The 5,518-nt window shown below is 46.6% G+C and overlaps 1 pseudogene across 2 annotated transcripts; it reads right to left on the bottom strand.

The window, feature by feature from the left end:
* Positions 1-443: 443 nt before the first annotated feature.
* LOC144100194 (allatostatin-A receptor pseudogene) lies at positions 444-4,398 on the bottom strand (annotated as a pseudogene). Of its 2 annotated transcripts, none has more exons than XR_013307553.1 (2): positions 4,262-4,398; positions 444-2,156 (listed from the first exon to the last, which is right to left on the bottom strand). The product of XR_013307553.1 is annotated as an allatostatin-A receptor pseudogene, transcript variant X2 (transcript). The 2 variants fall into 2 exon arrangements; XR_013307552.1 differs by lacking the exon at positions 4,262-4,398 and adding an exon at positions 3,288-3,408.
* Positions 4,399-5,518: the final 1,120 nt, after the last annotated feature.

The following is a 5,518-nucleotide window of genomic DNA, read 5'->3' as shown; positions in this document are numbered from 1 at the left end:
CAAAAAACAGGGCCGCAAAACAGCTCTCGATTTCAAATTCATTTAGCACAATATGTTGCTCTTTAACATGTTATTTCTTTCGCTGCGCCCTGAATAGACTTGGAAGTTTTCGTACTGCAATTTTCACGCTGGCTTCAAAGATCCGCCGATGATAAATCTGTTCACCAGCTTTGTAGACGGACTCCGTGATAGGCGTCGAGGTGTTGAAGACCTTTCAGCGACTCAGCGGTCCTGCTCCGAACATGCCCGAGATAGGGCGTTCCAGCATGAAACAATTGCTTGATATCAGTGGCCACCATGCCGAAAAGTATCATTTCTCTGACTTTGAAGGAAGAGCGTACAAACGAACACCGCAGCAATGTTGCCTTTATTGAAAAAAACATTTTTCAACTTTTATTGCTGATGTCGATGGAGAGCGGTATTTCTGCCCATGCGCAATCTGACTGTTCCCTTTCGCATGTTATTTTGAATGAAAGATGCCTTTGCAGGTATTGTCAGTATTCACACAGGCAAATAAATTCCTTCGTTAGGAAAAGTTACAATAAAACCCCATAGGAAGAAAGGATCAGCGCAAGCCTGCTTATTTCCAGCAATGAAACTTTCTGTCCAGCGGCGGGCGCAATGAGGGATTTGATTTAAAAGACAGGAAGTCTATTGGAATCCTGTGGCAGTGGTAATCGACACAAAATTTGAGACTGCATACAGTCATTTGATAGAGCTGACAGTTATTTCCGCTGTAAGTAACTCTTCTGCCTTGATTTCAATTCGTAGGGTGGTTTTCCTTTGCATTCACGAGCAAGGTTTTCTCGCAAACTAGATTTAAACATAATCATTCATGACAATTGCTCGTCTCTAGCGCTTTTTTATGACACCGAGAACATCTCCGGGCTTCACTCGGCTGGTTTAGCCACCTTTAAATCGCTATTTCTCTTCAGAGAGCACCAATGAAAGAAATTCCTGAAATTCAATCTCTTTCCAGGTCCCTCTTGTCGTTCACAAGTTCTTTGTCATTGCCAGCGCTCTCGAACTTGCTCGGAGTACATTACAGGTAGGGGACATGCCAGAAGAAGCCCGGCTGAAGCAGGAGAACACTTTACAAAAACCCTTGCGGAAGCTGTCTGAGAGAAACGCGTACAAAAAGGGGTTCACGCATGAGTTTGTGTACGCAAGAACTTGCGACGCGTGTAGCACCTCAGCCGCCTGAGCATCCATGCTTTCGCCGTACAAGCGGACACTGCTGAGGACTAGCACCACGTGCAATGGGCACCAGCAGATGGCGAATACCAGCACGACCACAATGACGAGTCTTGTGGCACGCCTCTTTGCACGGGTACTCACTGCGCTCACCCTACCATCGGGAGGGACCCCGAGCCACAGTCGCGTTAGCATGAGTGCGTATAAGGCCAAGATCAAAGCCAGTGGTACTACAAAGGCAATCATGAAGATGGACACATACAATGCGGCTTTGTCATAACCAGCGTCGACACGAAAAGTGCAGAAGGAGAGGTCGTTGACTATCACCATGCCATGGGAAAGAAGCACCGGAACGCAGGCCACTAATATGATGATCCACGTCAGTAGTATGCATCGAAAGGCGTTCGTCGGCGTCCGTATTGGCATAGACCGGAGAGGGTAGACGACCGCCAGGAACCTGTCCACAGACAAAACGACCAAGGTGTAGACGCTGGCGCCGGCACAGACGGTGAAAATGTACAGATGAATCCGACACCAGGCGTCTCCGAATGACCAGTAGTTGAGCATGTAGTCCCACGCTGTGAAAGGCACGCAGACGACGATGAACAGAAGGTCGGCCACGGAGAGGTTCATGATGAGGATGTTGATGGTAGATCGCATTTGACGATTGCGAAGCACGACGAGAACAACGAGGCCGTTACCGAGTAATCCTATGATGAAAATGACACCGAAAAGGATAGGAAGAACAATTCCCTGCGCCCTGTCGCCGCGGTAGTCGTAATCCACCGTCTGGTTCTCTTGGCTCAGCACGGATGTGCTGGAGTCGCCCCAAGTCTTGCAGTGGTCCCCGATGCTGTTGCAACCTGCCAACAGAGCTGTAGCGGTGGTAGTGTTCTGTGCCTGTGAGATTTGCATGGTCCTCAGCAACACTTCGGGTTATTGGGTTACCTGAGCAGCGCTATCTGTAAAATAGGAAAACAGAAATACAGTGAGTTGTCATCGAAGAAATCAGCGCACGTGTGCAGAACGCAAATCCTCGCCTATAATGTGTGCGAAAGAGTCCTTTGTTCGAGAATGCAGCTATGATTACACGAAAACAACAATATTCAACATGCCTAAAAGGACACCAATCACCTCGCTTGGGCAAAATAAAAAATCATAACTTAACACAGTCGCACGGGATATAACGAACTTTGGAGGATCACAAATAATTTCGATGCATGAATAATACGGTATTTGAAATGCCAATGGATAACTTGGAAGTACCTTGGTGGCTGAAATTATCCTTTTACAAAAAAACGTCCCACCATTGGTATGCCTGCGCATCAAGTTGGCCCTGGAGACTAGACATCACCTCGAGAATGCTTATGAAAGTAACTTGCGAATACTAAACGTTTTTTCAAGCGGTTAGCAAGCAAATCCGTGGTGGCCATCCACGGTTGAAAAACTGAAACACGCTTCGTAAAAGGTTCTCCGGTAACGCACTAGGTGTCCGAAACTATACAAGTCATAAAATAGAGCTTATTCAGTGTTCACTTGACATTTTCACTGACTGTCACCGTTTGCCGTTGACACACAAAAACACCGGCTTTTCCTCGCACAAAGGCTTTGTGAGGAGAAGCAAACCACCCAGTTTCATTTTTCGTTGCTTCTGTCTTTACAGATATGGAATGGTCTGTAAACATCATTGTACGCGTCCATGGTTTCCGCGATTTAACCTTTAGCGTCCATGGCTCCCACATAACTGTGCAAACAATCCGCTTGGCTGCTTTCACCGCAATCTCGTTTGAGCACCATAAATCATATACGCTAACTTCCTTTGGGATCCCAACCAGACTAGCCTGATCAATACCACTGTGTCAGAAAAAAAATCGTGCTGCCCGATTCATTTAATCTGACCATTATAATTCCATCTTATCATAGTTAAAGTATCCATTAAATTTAATTGCACTCATCTTGCTTATTGACATAGCACGTATTTGTTTATTTAAAGGTTTTCGCAAAATATTGCCGCGTCGAATAAATTCTTCACACGGTCGTGGCATTTCCCGCCATAACCAACCGAACGCTGTTTACCCACAACGTTTCCATACCACAACATTCCGGCAATTGTTTTGCTTGCAGACTTTTCTGGCTGGAATAGCCTTCCGGCTGAACCAGCGACAGTTATCAGTCTTCGACTCCCCAAATCCGCCATCCACGAAGCACATTAATCTGTAAAAAATAAAAAAAAACTATTGTCCACCATTGTAAACCATGTATAATGTATGCTTTCGACGTTGCTATCCGCACCTCTTATATAATGTCTCGCTGAGGTTATACTTGAAGCATAAAAATAACAGTGAATAAATAAATCCAAACTTATGTTTTTTAAACTGAAGTCGCAACCTGTCCATTATTAACGATGAATGAGGGAACAGCATTAACCGGATACGATGATGTGCAGCAATATGCACAAGCAAGTGACTATTGCGAGTGCATAGAGTGCAGTTGAGATTGCTATGCTATTTACTGTTGCTGACGCTCTATTAGCTATAGTATTAGCTTCCTAAATATTTTACCACAGGAACTACGCTTATGCAGTTTCTGGAAGAGCGGTCGCCAGCAGCGAATGAAAAAGCGTGCTTTTGAAGACACTGAGCTTGCGGGGTTGTAGAGGGGCCCTCTCATATATTTTCTTCGACACCGACAAGTTTTTACACTACACCCCACTTCCGCAAAGATAGCACGTCGCATGGAAATCTTCCTTTTGTGCCAAATTGGAAAGCGTGTCTTTCTCAAGACTTCCATGGGACCGATACTTCACACTTTGGTGGAGTGGCGAGCGCGGGCAATGTTGAGAACAACTAAGCGCAGTGTTCACTGTCAGGGATTCCCGAAGCACACTCGGATCAAAAGAATGGACTAGGCGACAGGTGTACCCACACAGACGCACATTTAACACACTCTACGTGACACAAACGCTAGCACACAAAACACAAAGACTACTGATACACACGACCCGGGAACACTGCTACTAGCGTCTACTACTAGCCTTCTACAATTAGCGGTCGGCGTTAGTGCTCACGGTTCGGTGCTGATGTAGCGTTGCGTGGGTCCAGTAGCTGTCATCGAGGTGGCGTTCAAAGTGCTCAGGCTGGCGTCGCTGGCGGCGTCGTTGGCAGCGCCTTACAAGCTGGCGGTCCAAGCGCCCGTGGCGGTGATGCTGGCGAAGTTGGAGTTGTGGCAACATCGCTGGAGGCACCCCTGGTCATAGCAGGTCGTTGCGCCATTCGTTGACTCCCCGGAAAGAGCTTATTAACGGCAGGAAGTCCCCAGTGCGGCGCCGTAGATCTCGAGATCACCGGAGCAGTAGCCGGCGGTGCTCCCTTACAGCCGAGGCGTTCCTGACCCGGCGGAACTTCCGCTTCTCTGTTCTTCCCCCCGTGCCTCGCTCTCCCTGGCGCTGTTATAACCTTGGCGTTTGTACACATCACCCTGGTCATCGTCCTCTTCTTCTTCTCTTCTCTATCAATCATCTCTTCTCACCTCACCGAATACTTCTTCATCTTCTTTATTCTTCAGTTAATACACGTCATCCTTATCGCCATCCTCATCGTCTTCTTCGTTCATACTTTTATTTCGGCCTCCCTATTGTATGTGACAACAACCCCCTCTCCCAAGAGTTTTTCCATGAAAAGCTGCTCACATCATTCTCATCTTCAAGCCTTCCAGCCAACCGACTATCTTCTGTGGTGATTTTGGACGCAGCACCCAATACACCGGGAATGTCCAGCACACACCAAAGGCACACCGCTAACACAGCCTCCTTAATAAACATGTTAATGTCCACAACACACTCTCTTGCATAAGCACACAACAACACCACCAACAACAAAAAGATACGTTCCAGAGGTAGCTAGGGCTGTTAGGTTGGCTCTTTGTATGGAGATCTAATTTGCAACATATGACCTCCTTTTTGCCGGACACATTTGGAGACATCCCCTTGATTTGGAGTAGAGCTATGATCGTCTGTCTTCGTTCAAATTGGGATTCATTAGTTCCTTGTTTTATTCTACATTGTTATTCCCACATTACGTGGGCGCTTCGGCAGCATCACCTGTCTCCTCTGCAACTACCGAGCATGGTACCTTTGAGGCCTACCGTGTGGGAACTCTTTCCTCGTACTTATTCAACATATTTGCATGGAAAACATTCTTGGCGTTATTCGTCAGTAATTCATAATCCATGTCATTTTTCTTCTACGTGACAAGGTAAGGGCTTTTCTATTGCATCAGTAACTTATTATGATCCGTGCATAGAAGGATCAGAACCCTGTCGCCCG

Source organism: Amblyomma americanum, chromosome 8 (assembly GCF_052857255.1).
Source record: "Amblyomma americanum isolate KBUSLIRL-KWMA chromosome 8, ASM5285725v1, whole genome shotgun sequence".
NCBI classification, from domain to species: domain Eukaryota; kingdom Metazoa; phylum Arthropoda; class Arachnida; order Ixodida; family Ixodidae; genus Amblyomma; species Amblyomma americanum.
The sequence above is the reverse complement of the archived record's forward strand: the minus strand, read 5'-3'. Positions and strand labels throughout refer to the sequence as shown.